Source organism: Crotalus tigris, unplaced genomic scaffold (genome assembly GCF_016545835.1).
Source record: "Crotalus tigris isolate CLP2741 ecotype Arizona unplaced genomic scaffold, ASM1654583v1 scf7180000024391.5723578, whole genome shotgun sequence".
In the NCBI taxonomy this organism is placed as follows: Eukaryota; Metazoa; Chordata; class Lepidosauria; order Squamata; family Viperidae; genus Crotalus; species Crotalus tigris.
In genome coordinates, this window is record NW_024100561.1 from 1,133,100 (window position 1) to 1,151,180 (window position 18,081).

The window sequence follows — 18,081 nt, forward strand, 5'->3', positions numbered from 1 at the left end:
CCTTTAACTATTCTTTATATTCTTTGTACTTTCTCTGCTACATGCTGGTAATTTGTTAATTGTTTTAATGCTTATAAAGTCAGAAATACTACATGGGCTATGGAGTGTGTGTGATCAAAAATATCCCTTCAGAACTGCTTCAAAAGTTCTTGGGTGCGTCTAGCGGTGTGCGAGCGGGCATTATCGTGAACCAACACCACACCGAAGTCAGCATGCCCCGACGCTTGTTATGGATGGCTCGTCTGAGTTTTCATAATGTTTCACAGTAGACTTCTGAACTGATGGTCGAACCACACTCCATGAACTTCACTAGCAGAACTCCTTTGCATCTTCACATTTGGCGGGATTTTCTATGGTACCACTTCTGGTGTGATGTTGTTCACAATAATGCTTGCCTGCATACCACTAGACATGCCTAAGAACTTTTGAAGCAGTTCTGTTGGGATGTTTTTGATCATCCCCCCCATAGCCCACATTTGGCGCCGATTGACTACTACTAAGGAATTTCAAACCTTGTAAGACGTTATGACAAGACCCTCAATTTGAATGGCGATTATTTCAAAATATAATGTTGTAGTCTTCTAATGTGTATAATAAATGTTATGTATCTGCGAGTGTCTGTCACTGATAACCAAACAGAGGTTTATTTCTGAATTGCTCTTGTACTACACTGACTATTCCCACAAGCAAGCATTAGTATCCTTGCAAACAGAAGTGGATCTATTGTCTGTACATATTCATTTTTGCAGAAATGAACCATGTACTTTGGGAAGACCTGAACTCATTTGGGAGGTTTACTCTTGGGATGGTGGTAGTGGTAATGGTCATTTCTCACAGTTTTTCAGATGGCACTATCTAAAGAATTTAGGATGAAACTTGAGATGTACTATAGAAAGCGAAAGTGAAATAAAAGTGTATTTTTAATCACATTATGAATAGCAATCTTTTCCCTCCTATTTTGTGGATATATTGTGGACTTCAATTGTCCAGTAGTCAACTCACTGAATCACAACACTAGACTCAGAACCTAGGGGAATTGCTAGCTCCAGATGGAGTTGCATCTAGTTTACCCATTTATTTATTTATTTACTTATTTCACAATCTGGTGTTTTCTGCAACCCTGGACCATGCCAATAGCCACAGATCAAACAAGAGCAGGGCCACTTTTCATTTTTTTTCCTAAATATTACATGTTCCTGTATTGTTTTTATTTTAACATTTTGTCTCATTTTAATGGCTTTGTATTGGTAGCAAAATCTCTCTCTATCAATTTCCTCCCCATCAACAGATAGGAGACATTTTTTAGTGTTATGGCTCCCTCTGCTGATAAGAGGCTACACTTAAAAAAAAAAAACAAAAAAAAAACACCACCACACCTGTGAGCTAAAATGTCATCCTCACCATGGGAATGGGGAAAGTATGGAACTCCCTCCAAGCTCTTTTTGGCCCACATGCAGCCAAAAGAACTTTTTGCAAAGCTGGTACAGATGACATATGTAGCTTAGAAACACTTCGCACCATTTGAGGCTAATTCTTCAATTGTGCTCATTCTAGACAAGACAAGTTGGCCACAGTGAATCATACATTGCTAACCTCAGGATGGACTCACACAATGTGCTCTATATAAGGCTGTTCTTGGGTCTGGTTTGGGCCTAAGATACTGCCTATAATGTCATAATGTGCATGTATAATATTTATGGTTGCTAGGTTGCTGTCACAACAGTAGTCTTCCTTGGCCATATTGGACAGGAGATCATTAGGAAATTCCAGCAATGTAGACCAGACTGGAGAAGAAAACATTCAGAAAGAAGGCAATGGTAGATCTCTTCCACATTGTTAGACAACAAGATTGCACAGATATACCCATGTAATCACTGGGAGGTGAGCTGAACCTGAAAGGAAAAAAAATGTCCACTCAACTATATTTAATGTGCTGCAATTACTACATAAAGCTATGACAAATTCAAAACCTGTTTGCCAATGACTACAGCTACATCTATAAAATTTGCCTAGACAGCTGCAGTCCCAGGATACTTCTGATCTCCATGCCACAGCTTGCTGCTTGTCAGCTAGAGGTGATGCAGAGAAAGACCTTTTCTGTGGGGACTCTGCCTGGTGGAATAGCATAAAAAAGGTATTTAAGCTTTTTATATTGATTTTCCCTGAAGATTAATATATACTGCACTACTGTCCTCAAACAGAATATTTTTATTCTGTTTTTAACTGTATGATTCTGTTATTGTGAATTGCTTTGAGAAGTCTAAAATAAGAAAGTAAAAATACTTCTGATAAATCCATTTTAACTAAATATTTGCAAACCATAACTTGAAATTTCTTCCAAAAAATTACAAAACTCGACCTTTTTATTACAGATTGCATAGTGTAAAAGTGTATCAGGTATTCTTATAAAAAAATGTGGGCGTTGACACCACTGTCCCATTCTTAAAGAACTAGTAAAATAACAGGAACAATTAGTCTTTCAAATTTAAAATAAAACGGTTTTTAAACATTTTAATCACCATTTCATATCTATTTGATTCATATCTTTAAATATTTTAAAACACTTCCAGAGAGACTTGTACAATGTTAATCTTCTTATTTGGTTAATGTAAAAGCACATAGTCTTTTTTTTCTTCATTTTACTCTATTTCCAGAAAATATGTAAGTAATATGCATTCTACCATGCTGCTGTTTTAATGGACTGATCAATAGATTAATTTCCATGTATGGAATGAAGTTAAATACTATTAGAGTTTTAAAGGATTTCTTATTACTGATGTTTGGTTGTAATAATATATTTGATACTTTAAGGATTCTTTTAATATTAATTATGACTAAATATTCTGTGGTGAGATTTCCTCAGAAAGTAACTATGGTTGACAATATAGTTCTCCTACCTGACTACTTAATGAATGCCTTGGACTTGAGACTTTTTTTCCCCATCAAGGAGAAGATTGCCTCAGCAGAGTTATGTTCCAGTAGCATGTCTAGGAAAGAAAAGAGTGAAAATAAAATGGAGGGCCCTCAATGCTAGAATTCTTATCAGCAAAATACACCTAGTAAGATATATTTCCTTCTAACATCAAATGTACTAATATGGAAATATGTTAGATTTCTTATTTATTTATTTATTTATTATGTCATCTCTCCAGATAATTACATCCACTAGTAAAGTAGGACAAGGACTGTCAATATTATTGCCCATGAGAAAATCTGCTGAGATTATAGGACTCATAAGAACACTAAAGGGTGAAAAAAAAAAATAAGTGAAAGCAACACAGTACTGGAAATTCTTCTGCAGACATTCCTAATAATTTAGAGCATTGTAATACTGGAGTTTGAGGTTGTTAGCAAGGGAATAAAAGAGTAGTGAATTATATGTAGTTGCAAGGGTAATAAATGGTGCCAGTTACATGACACTTGTAACATCAATACTGTGTTAATTGTTTAACCATCACAGCTGCTGTTTGCATTTTTTTTGGGGGGGGATGCTTTTATTGCTTTAATGTTTTGTAATTGTTTTATAATTTTAGAATTGTAAGCCACCAGTGACAATTGGTTGACTTGGGTCACTGTAGAAATTTAATAAATAAATAAATAAAGTACCCTCTGATCTCACAGACAAGATTAGAAGATTAGACCTTCAAAATAAATGGACTATTATAGCTTAATTAGCAATAACAGATAGTTTTTAGACTGGGCAGGAAGAATATTTTTCTCTCTTTCATTCATCCAGAGCTACAAAGAAGTAAAAAAGAAAAAAAAATCAACAGCCTTAATCATACCAAGGCAATTTTCATGTGAATGTTAACAACATTTGTAAATCTCCAGAGATAAATTACTAGTAAATAGAATAGTTTCCATGTTACATACGGCAAACTTATTTCATTTTCCACAACTGGAGTAGGCTGGGGGGGGGGGGGAGAGAAAGCAAATCTAAATCTCTAAGAGAGTGTATGACATTATGGAGCTCAGCAGCACCACTAGATGGCATCCACTGACCTTCAGAATAAGAGCATCTTATATTATTATTTATTTAAATGACAGAAACATTATAAAGCATCTTTCCCTTAACATGAAATCTCACGACTTTCATTGTTTTTTTTATTTTTTATTTTAAAAATAACTTCTATCTGAAACATTGCATGACAGTACTCAATGGTTGGCAAGGTTATGGTAGGAGTTGAACTTTTTCTACAGCGAAGAATGCGAGTGAAAAGTAAAGTTAAAAAAAATTACTTGCACCTTATATAGAAATTTGAAGAGAAAGGCAGAGAAAAGACACTTAATCTTCTCACTCACCAGGCCCTTTCCTTCTTATTATTATATATATTGCAATAATTCTGGATGAGGACTGAAGTAGGGAGCTCTATGCCATAAGATTAAAATCCAATAGCATATACTATTTGGAAGATTTCGAAGGGGATTTTCCCTTTCCAACTTCAAAATACTTCCATATTCTATACATTGTCACAGTACTTATTTATCTTTGAAGTATAGAGGTCACTTTAAAAAAATTATTGAAAATTTTAATTTATTTATTTATATCCCATCTCTATTATTTTTACAAATAAGTCAAGACAATGCACATATCCAACACCCCTTCCTCCCTCTATTTTTCCCATAACAACAATTCTGTGAGAGAGCTGAAAGAGAGTGACTGGCCCAAAGTCACCCAGCTAGCTTTCATAGCTAAGGTAGGACTTGAACTCACAATCACCTGTTTTCTAGCCTGGTGCCTTGATCGTTACTCTAAATGTGTATATTATATAAACCCATATATAATACTATAGTACTATAGTAAGCAGTATATAATATTGTTACAAATTAAAGTGCATACATAAATTGATGCTGCTCATCTATGTAACTGCCTGCCAGTAAATTCTCAGGAAAGATTCAGGTGAAACATTCCAGGTTTTAAAGGTGCTCTGAAGCCAAGCCATTGGGATATGCAGGTAGATTGAAGATAGAAACCAAAGGCAAGCAGGAGTGAGACTGTAATTAATTTTTTAAAAAGCAGGTTTTCCTATATATCATCACAAGTGCTTACTTGATGCAATAGTTGAAATTGTAATCAGCAGGTGCATCTATGCATCCGCTGGGAGCATAAGGAAGTTGGCATTTATCAAGACACCTGCTCCCTAGTTGTACACTTTGGCAGTGTCTTAGAGCCAGTGCTCTTGGCAGAATACAATAGGCCATGGAAACTGGAGAAGATAATTAGCCAGAGAATAGTAGCTTGGTACTAAATTAATACATCTATGGGCCAAATGTACATATAAAAACAAATCCAGTTTTTAATAATGATGAATATTGATTTATATTTTAATAGAGGATATTTATGTAAATACTGCATTTATAAAAAATAAAAGTTGCATTTAATATTAGGTATGATTTGGATTCTTGGGGCACCTAAATCCATCCTAGGGAACAAATCTCAATTTGAAATCATTAAAAGATGGCTTCTAAATTTGGGATTGCTTTAACCAAAGTTTGCAGTAGCCAGAGTCTTGATTTATGCTGAGTTGTTTTGTGTCCTACCTAAGTTCCTCTTCTTAGCCACTGAGGTGCCAAGACCACGGTACGTTGCTCTTCAAATTCAAATCTTCCTTTTTTCACCATGTTTTCCCTGCCAGCAATATTTTTGTACATACTGTAAAGACAATCATGCAAAAAAAAAAAATCCACCTCATAAGCACAGAGGCAAAAAATGTAACTATGTAAACATAGAGTTCCAACAAATGCATAGAAAAATAGTTATTTACTGCTGTTAGATATACAATATTTGGTGATAGAGACTAAGGAAAACAAATATTGGCCAAAAAAGCTGTTTTAATTTTCCACAACTGCATTACTGAGCCCAATTCGTTCAACAAACTCTGGCCGAAAGAAATCTTGGCTTAGTGATGATATATGTAGGTACAGCCATTGTTTCCATAGAGTGGGTAATGGATAATTTATAGTATATTGTATGAGAATAAGGGTTAACAGCTGATTTTTTTTAGTACTGCAGAGAAACTCAGATGAAATATTATACATAAGAGGTATGCAAATCTCTCTCTCTCTCTCTCTCTCTCTCTGTGTGTGTGTGTGTAATTTTCTTATTTCAGAATGGCATGCATAGTATAAATAAAAACAACACTGACTTTATTTATATCCTGCATAGGTAAGCAAACAGATTTTGGATTCTGTCAGATAGAGAAATGTCTTTCCCAATCAATTTTGAAATTATTTCTCTAGACATATTTTCAATTACAGCAACAAAATAATGAAATAAAAGCAACCATTAATAGTTGCTGAATCCTTTCTTGACTCATCATAAATCTAATTTGCAGGAATGCACTATTTATTGTAATACAGCCTAACTCAAGGTAATTATTAATTATAGCTGCTGCTGTATTTTCAGAAAAAAAAGCCTTGTTCAGTTTGGTGGGTAAAGGATAATATACATATATATATATATATATATATATATATATATATATATATATATATATATATATATATATATATATATATTACAGGCTAATAAATGCCCATCTTCTTGAATATTTTATTCTTTATTATATTGGTTTGATCATACTATTCAAATAGTGATGAAGATTATGAGATGTACAAAACATATACAGTATATAATAAGTACTTAAGCATGCATTATTATAAAAATCTTAAGAGAACATAACAACTAATACAAAATAAATAGAACAAAGAAAGAAGAAAAAAATAAAAGTGCAGACAGGATAAAAAAAGAAATAGAAAGCTTCCAATCTCCTTTGCATCAAACACAAATGATTACAAAATTGTCTTACTCTATCTTCACAAATAAAACACACCTTTTTTGTTATTCAATTTTATGCAAAAATTATTCATTTTTTTGTAATAATCGAAACCACAAGTCATAAATTCATTTTTTTCTGTTTCATGCAAAAATTCTACAAGTAGTTTCCTGTCATAAAAATAGATGTTACCTTTTCTCTAATTAAAAAAAGTTAATTTAGCCATCTTTGCAAGTTCTTTCATCTTCATCAATATTCTTCCATTTTGGGTAGTGTTCAGCCTTTCCACCTTATATAATATAATAATAATCTTGTTTCAATTGACATGTATAAAAATGAAGTTCTATGCTATTTTTATAATTGCTTGTTCACTAGTCCCAAAACGAAAGCCTTTGTTTTCAATTGTACTTTAGTCTATTAAAATCTTCTGAATTAATACATACATTTCTATCTAATTTCTTTGGCTTCTTTAACATGTCCATTAAACATAATTTTTTATCTCTGTAATTGTTTTCTGAGTTTGTAGATTTAAATTAGAAAATTGTTCTTTTATCTCCTTTGTATTATTTTTAACCTACTCACAAGCTAAAGTAATTGTTTTTTGTATTAATTTCAACATGAAGAGAATTTCTTTCTGTGTTTCATCAGTATTTTCTTGGTGATACAGCAAATTAAGGCTACTGGGAACAGATGTTAAAGATGGTATTTTACTATTTAAAACATAAAATTTTTATAATGTAATAATGTTGGAATGACTGTGATAAGATTCCATTTTATAAAATATGTTTTATTTTAAAAATGTGATCTTTTATAAAAATTCATTTTTATTGTATACATTTTATAAAAATTCTCTTTACGTTTAAAACATAATATAAATTTAAATCCTTTCAACCAGATTTTTCCCATAAGTATATGTTAACCAATTTTTTTGACCCATTTGATCATTTCTATTGCAGGGATCCCCAACTCTGGGCCACAGTCCATTAATGAGCTTTGAGGTGTTTGTAACCGGGCCGCAGAAATGGTGTGAGCGGGTTAGCAGGTGCATACACACTCCATTTGCATGAGCGGCAGACATGTGTGCATGCCACTCATGTAAATAGAGCTGTGCACAGGCATGCTTGCCATCCACTCGCACAGAACCATCCCCTCTCCCCCCCCGCTGGGCCACAAAGTCGGAAAGGTTGGGGAACTCGATTCTATTACGTTTGTTGTGACTATCAGAAAGCTCCATTTCTATGTCCCTCAGAAAGCTCCATTTCTATGTCCTCCAATTATCCTTTAGATCTTCCTAAAATAACCTCTTATCTTCTGAAGAGAATTTAGCAGTTTAGCACACATTAGACAGTGGAGAGAGACAAAAAACAATCTCGGTTTAAAATCTCTGGGAGTCAAGTAATTAAAATATATTTATACATATATTATTTTATTTATTAAATGTATTCACCACCAATCTTGTGACTATGCGCAGTTTACAATAAAATGATATTATAAAGGATTAAAACTGTAAAATAATAAATTCATTACAGTTAACAAAAAATAGCTCAGATGGCAGGGGTGTACAATAGAGTGGAGATGGGATCTTTTAATCCAGTAACTACCTCCAGGATGACAAGCCCCCATCCGGGCTCCAGAGTCAAGTTTTAAGGCCTTTAAGGAAGGCCAAAAGGGTGAAGCAAATCTTACCTTTGGGGTTATAGTGTTCCAGACAGCAGATGTTGCGACAGAGAACGCTCTTCTCCTGGACCTTGTCAACTGAAATTCCTTGGCCAACAGGGACATATTTAAGGATATTCATCATCAACAATAAAACTGAAGAACTCCCTGTACACTTCAACCTTGTGGAATCTGAGATACTAGAAAATTATTAGTAACAATTTTATTAACAATAAGTTTGAAAAGTCTGTGTTAGAACAAAGTAGAATCATTTTCAAACAACTGTTTTCCTACTGTCTAAAATACTGAGTACACTGATTAAAGTCAGTTCTGCAAAGAATCTGAGAATAACTAGTAATGAAAAGAGTGATGCATGGCACCTGACAATTAATTTAGTAATGTTTTGATTTTGTGATTAGTCACTGATGTGATAGCAGAATTAATAGCATTGCATTTTACAGAATAGAGAAGACAGAATTCTTGGCTGACAGCACAAACTACAGGGCAAGGAAAGTGAAATAATGAGAAAGATTAAGAAGAAAGGAATGTGTGATTATTTCAATTACTTGTGCTTAGGTTTAGTTACTGGCTTAGTAGGACATAGAAACTAGGAGATAATATGAAAGAGATCATGAAAAAGACATTTAATAATACATTGCATAACTGTATATGGACACAGCATGAAATTTATTGACAGGTGAGATATTTGTTAAGTAAGTTTTGCCTCATTTTACAACCTTTCTTGCCACAGTTGTTAAGTCAATCAGTGCAGTTGTTAAGTTAGTAACACGGTTGTTAAGTGAAACTGGGCTTCCCCATTGCCTTTGCTTAGAAGATCACAAAAGATGATTATATGTTCCTGGGACACTGCAACCATCATAAATATGAATCAGTTGCCGAGGATGCTGCAACAGTCATAAATGTGAAAAATGATCATAAGTAACCTTTTTCAGTGCTGTTATAACTTTGAATGGAAAAAGTGATTGAGCAATTTGAAGATCCAAGAATGAATAAGAATGGTGTTCCCATTACCTACACATGGGAAAGGAATGAATAAAGATCTGAAACCATTATTACTTGTTTATAGTGAGAGCTGTAAGACTTAGAGATGGATATAGAAGTGATGAGAGGTAATTTTTCATTTAGTTAAGTGTAGATCTTGGGAAGAAAAGGACATAGAAAGAGTATGAAGCAAATGAAACCGGAATAACAATAGAATAACTGCAGTGAAAAAAAAGTATGAAAATGCATGGGTTCTATATGAGAAAATGTTAAAATATATTTAATTTCCCAGAACAATGAGAATAGAAAGTGGGCATATAAGAAGAGATGAGATAAGATAAGATAACCTTTATTGTCATTTTTATACTGTGGGCACAATGGCACACATCAAAAATGAGATTTAGTCGCCCGCTCTCAAAGTGAAACACATACATGACACACACCTAAACATACTATGAATAATATATGTATATATGTATAGACCCACATCTCTACAAACTGGTTGGAATAGGGAGAATTGTGTTACAGAATGATCATTCTAGGAGGATTGTAATGTTAGCCTACGGTACTGTACTGTAAATCAAGCATAAGTTATTGCATTAAAGCATAAGCAATTTTATATGCATCTGATCAGTTGCAGTTCACAAAAGTGTATGCTTTTATTCTTTTATAATGAAATAAAAGATGCTACCAGGCTCCTTCTGTTGGTAAAAAAAATGTAGTTACCCTACTGGGAATTATGAAAAAGTATAAATTTGATTGCTGCAAAATATGAGAAAAGAAAATACTGCATACAGTGTAAAGGAAAAAAGCTTAATTGCAAAGAATATAGTCAAAGAAAACAAGGAAGTCTTAAAATGTTAGAAGGAAAAAGAAAGACAGAATGGTTCGGTGGAAATATTATTTGGGAAGTGGGTAGAGGGGCTACCAATTTTTTTTTCCAGATTTGAGAATGCACCTCTATTCTTCATTAAAAAAATAGCCATATATGCCTATCCCAGAAGGAGTCTGGTAGCACCTTTTCCAATTATCAAATTTTATTAAAGAGCCTAAACTTTCAGGAGCTGTAGAGAAACATAGAATGGCTAGATTAAATTGGGATGAAATGGAAATGGGGGAGGAGAAAACAGCATCTGATGAAGTGAGCTGCAGCTTGTGAAATTATGCCTTTCAATAAAATGTATTAGTTGGAAAAGGTGCTACCAGATTCCTCATGATTTTTTGTTCCCTTAAACCACACAACTCTCCTCCTACAATGCATATCCATCCAAGTACAGATAGTCCTTGACTTATGATTGTAATTGACCCCTTAGTTGTTGTGGTCATAAGCCGATGCATCATGTGACTAGATCCAATTTTCCAACAGTTTTTGCAATGGTCATTAATGTTGCAATTATTAAGTGAATCATTCTTCCCCAATGTGCATTTTTTGCCAAACCAGACCTAAATGCCAAAAGTCAGCAAAAATGTCACAAATTTCAGTCACGTGACCATGGAATGCTGCAAACAGACATAAAGGTGGACCAATTGCCAAGAGCCCAAAATGCAGTTATGGACTGCAAGGTACATGTGTTTTCTAACTTTGAAAATGGTCCATAAGTAGCTTTTAGGGGTGATTAAGCAACTGGTTGTAACTTAAGTACTACCTGCACAGCTTGGCACTTGACATATCATGGATGTGACTAGAGCTCTTTCATTTATTGATTAAATGAAGCGAGACATCTTGGATTTTACTGGAATGTAGATGGGATCATGATGCTGAATCTCTTGAACATTTAAGTTTATGGAAAACCTCTACTTTAAAAGCAGGTGGGAAAATGTTCTATGAAAAAGTATGGGCAGAGTATAGAATAGTTACCTTCTATCTTTAATAGTTTTTATTAAAAATTACAAGGAAAAATAGTATGTTCATCACAAATACAAACAATTTTAGTAATTTATCTCCACCTCTTAAAATACAACAAACGCTCTCTTTATCCCATTTATCTTTTTATCTCTCTTTATCTTTATAAGTGCAAAATCTCAATTTCTTAGATTTACTCACAAGGAATGGCCACTTGGAGTGTGCACGGGCTATGTCATGATCTCTCCTTTTTGCAGAGAGATTTTTTGCTGGCTAGGATCCAGCATCCAGCCACTGATCTCTGCTAAAATACTGTCCTGCTTCAGCACGACTTCTAGCTCACCCTGGTGTTCACCCAGAGTCTGAATAGTTACTTTATATTGATTACTTTCTACTTATGTTTTGAGGATTTTCAACAACTACAGACTTTTCTCTGCCCAGTACATATAAATGGCAAGATAATCAACTTAAGAATGATTTGAATATGGATTAGGCATCTTAGCTGTCTGAAAGAAGCCTCACTTATTTTAAACTGAGTTTGTTTCTAAAAATTTGAAATTATATCAAAAATTGAAAAATATTGTAAACATTGAAATTATGAAAATTTATAATTTATGGAATAAAGAGTTACTACATCCAATAATGAAATACAAATGAATCCAAGTTTTTAAAAACAATGTTGCTTGTTTCTTTGGACTTCAAATTGAAGTTAATCGGCATCCGGATCGCAACGCCTTCGGACAGGCGGAGAGAACCTTCCCTCTGCCGTTCGGTTTCCCTTCATCAGAAGACCCTGGAAAGGGTCGAAAGTCACCCTGGAGGGGCGACCACTGTTGGGGAGGACCCTCACTAGATTGCGGAAGGGTGGCAGCCCTTCTGTTTGATCCGAGGCAGCTCCTCAGGACCGATGAAGAAAAGATCGGGTATTAACATGGCCGATCATCAAGTCACACCAGCCGAAAGCCAAAATAACAACTAAGCACAACGAAGCACCATGGAGGATTTGGGTGAGACCCTTCTTTACCTTTTTCTTTCCCTAATCACCTTCCTGTGAAAGCTCCTTGAAATTTTCTTCCTCACTCTCAATACAGCAGCGTTTGCATACTTGGGAACTTAAATCTTGGAAACAAAAGACAAGAAAAGAACAACTAACCTTAACAACTAAATAACTGGATCTTTGCTTTGTGGATAACTTCCTATTATAGAGACTTAACATCTTTCTTAATTATTAACTTTGGAAAATATTTGTTTTTTTTTTAAAATAATAAATGGCTATTCGGCTTTTGGGAAAAGATTTTGTGATCTGCTGGGGACATCTTGTGGTGAAACCTGGCATAGCAACTGAATTTTTTTTTAAATTGTGCCTATTGGCTCCCTTGATTTGCCCTTCATATTATCAAAAAAGATAAGAAGTGGAAACAGCTGGGTGGTGACAATTATTTTTACAAAGTGTGGAGGTAGACAATGGCTGACTCTCACTAAAAATAGCCTCCACTAAAGGACTATCTCTAATCACCATAGAAATGGAGGAACCCTATCCACAACTTGATTATAAACTTACCTTGAAAAAATCCTTGAAGCTACTGAGTTAATGAATTCAGGAGTGAAAGCCAATGATATTTTCACAAAACTATAAATTGAACCCCAGACTCAAACCGATCAACCTACAAGCCAAAAAATAACAGAAGAGGAACAATTTAACATCAAAGAGGATTTTATACAACATGTACAATCTACTGAGAACCCTGATATTCAACCACTGACTTTAATTATAGTACCTGTAACTCCAAAAGCAACAGGAATTGATCAACAAACATGCTACATTGAGAACTTAGACAATTTAGACAACCAAACAACAATTACAACACCAGATATGACCTTTTATTTTACTCAGATGGAACTGCAAGAAGAAGAAGAGGACCAGACTGAACCGATGATAAACATTTCAAACCAAACATGGAGATTTGAATTATTGGGCAACAGCCTAATAACTACAAAGAGGTCAGTTCTTTTGAAAGACTGGTAACTAGATGTTCTCCCTTGATTCAAACAACAGGTGTGGGAATGATGAGAGACACATCCGAGGTTTTAGAGGCACTGGCATGGCCTGGCACAAAAAGAAAGCCAAAGTTAAATTTAAAAATGTGATTTAGAAATCCACCTAATGGGTTAAGCACCTTTTTAGAGACAATGAGTGCTTTAATATTTAGGATTTAGATTTAGATTTATAATGGGAATTAAAACTAACTGTTAGATTATAACTTTAATTGTTATATGGAAATAGATTTGTAACAATGAAAGATATTTTGTTATTAAATGAGGAGTTACCAGGATGAGAAACAGAATATATCTGTAAATAAAGAAGTAGGTAAATTTTGGAATAATATGTGTATTTTAGTTACGTTAATTATCTTATAATGAAATGAGAGAAATTAAGGTTATCCGAAGTTTAAACATTGGTGATAAAAGGCTAAATTGGAATATGTTAATTGGAATTAAATAAAACCTAAAAACAGGACATGGATATGTATAACCAAAATGTTATTCACAAATGTATTGATTGATTGAGCTTCAGCTAGAAATCTATAAATATGAATATGATATAATATTTGTGGGAAATAGAGAGGGAACTTTTATTAATGCAACCTGAGATATACATGAATGGTTTTGTTATTGGATTATTGACTACCCTATCACCACGCTGCTTCCTAAGTACTTGGATGTAAACATTTGAAAAATTAATAAAACTTGTATAAAAAAAAAGAAATTGAAGTTAATCTATCAAAGTATTTTATACTTATTGGACTCTTCAAAGAATATATCAGAAAGGATGGATGGTAGATTTTCCATGACAGGAAAAATGAGAGTAAATTAACAAATATAGTCATGCCCAGTTTTGGTTTATTTTTGGAAGAATATTGTAACACACACACACACACACACACACACACACACACACACACACACAGTATATATCAGTAGATGTCTGTGTAAACGTTTTCAAGTTAAAAGATGTCAATGTTATTTGGACACTTACTTACTTATTTATTTATTATATCTTACCATAGGGTAACTGGATGACTTAGGATATTAAATTGTATTTACAACATTATTACACTTAACTGATGATAAAGCAAGACTTGCTTCTTTTTGTTATCTTAGGCCAGGGGTCTTCAAACATGGCCCTTTTGCTGGCTGAGCAATTCTGGGAGTTGGTCCACAAGTCATAAAAGGCCAAGTTTGAAGACCCATGCCTTAGGACAAAGCTATTCTTTTTTTAAATATCAGTAGACATAAAACTAACAGCCACAGTTTTATGGGAAGTAACTGGGAGTGCTGAGATTGTGGACATTGACGCAGTCATGTGACATTTTCCTTAATGACTACTGCTTAATCACTGGTATTCCAGTCCCAATTGTGACAGTAACTTGAGGATTACCAGCAACATTAAGAATTACAATTAACAATGAGTTATTAAAACTAAGATTAGTTCTAAGTGCTCAATAAATAACAGAATAACAGAATTCGAAGAATTGTTGGAGGTCTTCTAGTCCAACTCCCTGCTCAAGCAAGGGAACCCTATACATTTTTAGACAAACGGTTGTCTGATCTCTTCTTAAAAACCTCCAGTTTTGGAACACCTCCAACTCCTGGAGGCAAGTTATTCCATTGATTAATTGTTCTAACTAAGGAAATTTCTCCTTAGTTCTAGATTTATTTATTTATTTATTTATTTATGAGACTTATATACCGCTTTAAGTGCAAGCACTCTCTAAGCGGTGTACACCAGTAAGCAATGTATATATATATTTACATTGCCCCCAACAATCTGGGTCCTCATTTTACCTACCCCGGAAGGATGGAAGGCTGAGTCAACCTTGAGCCGGTGAGATTTGAACCGCTGACCTGCTGAACACAGTCAGCTAAAGTGGCCTGCAGTACTGCACTCTAACTGCTGCGCCACCTCAGCTCTTTGCTTCTCTCCTTGATTAGTTTCCATCCGTTGCTTCTTGTCCTGCCTTCAAGTGCTTTGCAGAATAGCACTTACATAATTATGGATTTCACAAACTGTGTTAGTAGTTTTTTCGTACATGATTGTATACGATTGATATATAGAATGTGTGGCTGGGATTCACAATAAAGCTTAGCAGAATTTTGCTCATGCCTAAAGAACTGTTCTTCCTGATTTGTTTTTTCTTGAAAAACTAGTCTGAAGGGATTAAATTTAACACAGTTTCTTGTTCTAAAAGTTCTGTTTTGTTCATTGCTATTCCTTGTTGTTGTCAGCATTGTCAACACACACACACACACACACACACATATATATACTGTACATATATATATACTGTACATATATATAGTGTGTAATGTACTGAATTTTCCACTTCAATGTTTAATCATATTCCAATTTTTCTCTTATTTAATATTTTTTTGCTATCTTAGTATAGCTCTACTTTTTTTTTTTTAAAAAAAATAATCTTATTTGTTGAAAACAGTTTATTATTTTCCATGGCTTATCTTCTAATCCTTGTTGGGTTTGTTATATGCGTAGACATTTGTAATGCTATCAGTCAAATGATGGCATAATATTAAAGCAAGAATACATTTATAATGCTCTTTAAAGATCTTTGGAAATACATCAAAATGTGAGTCAACTTGCATTCATAAGCAGCACCATTATAAATAAAGAATGAGGTTCATTACTAATAATCCACTTGCAAAGTCTTATTGCTGGAGATAGATTGTCTGTAAAGGCATAGCGGCAAACTATAAAAGAAAGAGATTTTTCTGGAAAATACATGCTGATAACCTTTGTTCATGAAGAATTTTTTAATATTTGACAAAGATGGGCATTATTGTTAGAATTAAATACACTTTTAATGAAGCAGACTCTAGTTCATAAAAGCATTTACCCAATAAATGTCTTAAGCTTCAAGGTGATCCAGAGCTCTACATTGTTTTTTAATTAATGGGTTTCATTCTTTAAAAAGCACAACAACTCTTGTAGCATCTTAATGATAAACAATTTATTAATTGCATCAACTTTTTTGCTGCATCTGATAAAGCCTTATTGTTATCAACATGTGAACTTTGTTTCAGCTAAACTGAATGCCTGCTACTGAACCCCCCTACTCAGAACTGCACTTTGCTTTGCTAATTTCAAACACATAAACACATGGTTTACTGAAAATGTATTTTTATTCATGCAACTTAATTTAAATATATAATAAAACAATACAGTAGACTATCAAGGACCTACCTGTAGTTTCAGAATATTTCTACTTATAAACCATAGCATCAATCAATATGTTGCTTCTATTAAAAATTATTTTCTGGCACAAACTGTTTTTACAGATTCACATTTCATCCTTGCTAATTTGAATATTGGATTGGAGACTGTTTTGGTGTCAGATCCTTCATCTGACACAATGTATAACTATAGCTCTCATTTTTAAAATGCTCCAAGTTGGAATCAGACTTTTGTCCTGACTGCTTGTCTGTTTGGTTTCTTACACATATGTATACACTAACACACACATGTGTGCGTACACACACGCACACACACAGACACAGAGCTCACCATGAAACTGAGGAATGTAATCTATTTTCATAGGGAAAATTGACGTAAAAATAAACAGCATTAAGTAATAGAGCAGCCAAGCTGTCTGAAAAATAAAAATATCTGAATCACAAACAATGTAATTATCACATGCAAAGCTAAAAATAATTCCATATGTCAGTTATATATGATATTCAACTAACATGGAAAGCATGAATTTGCTCCTTAATGACATAATATTTTTGGAAATGGAGATAGCCTTTTAAAGTCATGGAGTATGACGAAAAGGGCTAAGGTTTGAAATTATGTGCAATTCCCTCTGAACCTTACAGAATGACCAGGTTTCTGAAAACTGGGAGCCACCCATTTGACATGTTTGATGGCAACACAGTTTTACAATTAGGCAAAATGAGGCAGATGTCTTTCTAAGGCAGCTATTTGAATCATTGGATGCTTTCTGCCAAGGGATGGGGGAGAAATACTTATGTCTTGGTGGTCAAATTTATTCTACTAGCAGTGTAAATTGTCTGTGATCTATAGATGGGCTTGTTGCTCTATGGTGGACAGCAGCATCTTTGTTTGTTAGCTCATTACAGACTTTTGTAAACTTGTTTAACAAAAGCAAAAAGGGGAAAAAAGTGGGGACTGAGTCATAGATCTCAGTACACAGATGGTATACAGGGTATGGCTTGGTATGATTCAAGTTATATATGTCTTCTGTGACATATAACCAAGGATCTTAAACATGTTGGGAAGATGCTAATACAGTTTTCCTGCAGAAATGTTCAGGTTCAATCCTTGCCATTATTTTTAATTCTGGAAGCCCCTACTTAACCTAAAGAAGAGTTCAAAACTTTGAATGTCACAGCATTTATCTCACTGGGCTGGAAGACTAAAAGCTTATACACTATTTTTAATTGATCTAAAAGTATAATTTAAATAGTTTCAACTCTCTCTCACATATGTTGTAGAACTCTTACTGCCCAAATCAAAGCTAATCAGAATTTGTGATCTGACAAGCTGGGTGAAACTCCCCAATCCCACACTAAGCTTCATTCACCTGCAGTTTGGGCTCCCTGCCCTTAGCAAACAAAACAAAAGGAGGCGGAAAGAACCGTCAATCCCCGGCCAGATCACAATACGTACCTCGCCGGGTTGCAACTGGCGACTTCTTGAAAGCGGAGAAGGCAGCGCTAAGCTAGGCAAGCAGGTCAGGAGCCAACAAGCGGATTCACACTTTCGCG

General features: G+C 34.2%; 1 long non-coding RNA gene across 1 annotated transcript; it reads right to left on the reverse strand.

The window, feature by feature from the left end:
• Window positions 1–229: 229 nt before the first annotated feature.
• On the reverse strand, window positions 230–14,192 carry LOC120301758. The gene is made up of 6 exons (XR_005555018.1): window positions 12,302–14,192; window positions 8,463–8,632; window positions 6,969–7,065; window positions 5,542–5,653; window positions 2,898–2,987; window positions 230–2,112 (listed from the first exon to the last, which is right to left on the reverse strand). It is a non-coding gene; the product is annotated as an uncharacterized LOC120301758 (long non-coding RNA).
• Window positions 14,193–18,081: the final 3,889 nt, after the last annotated feature.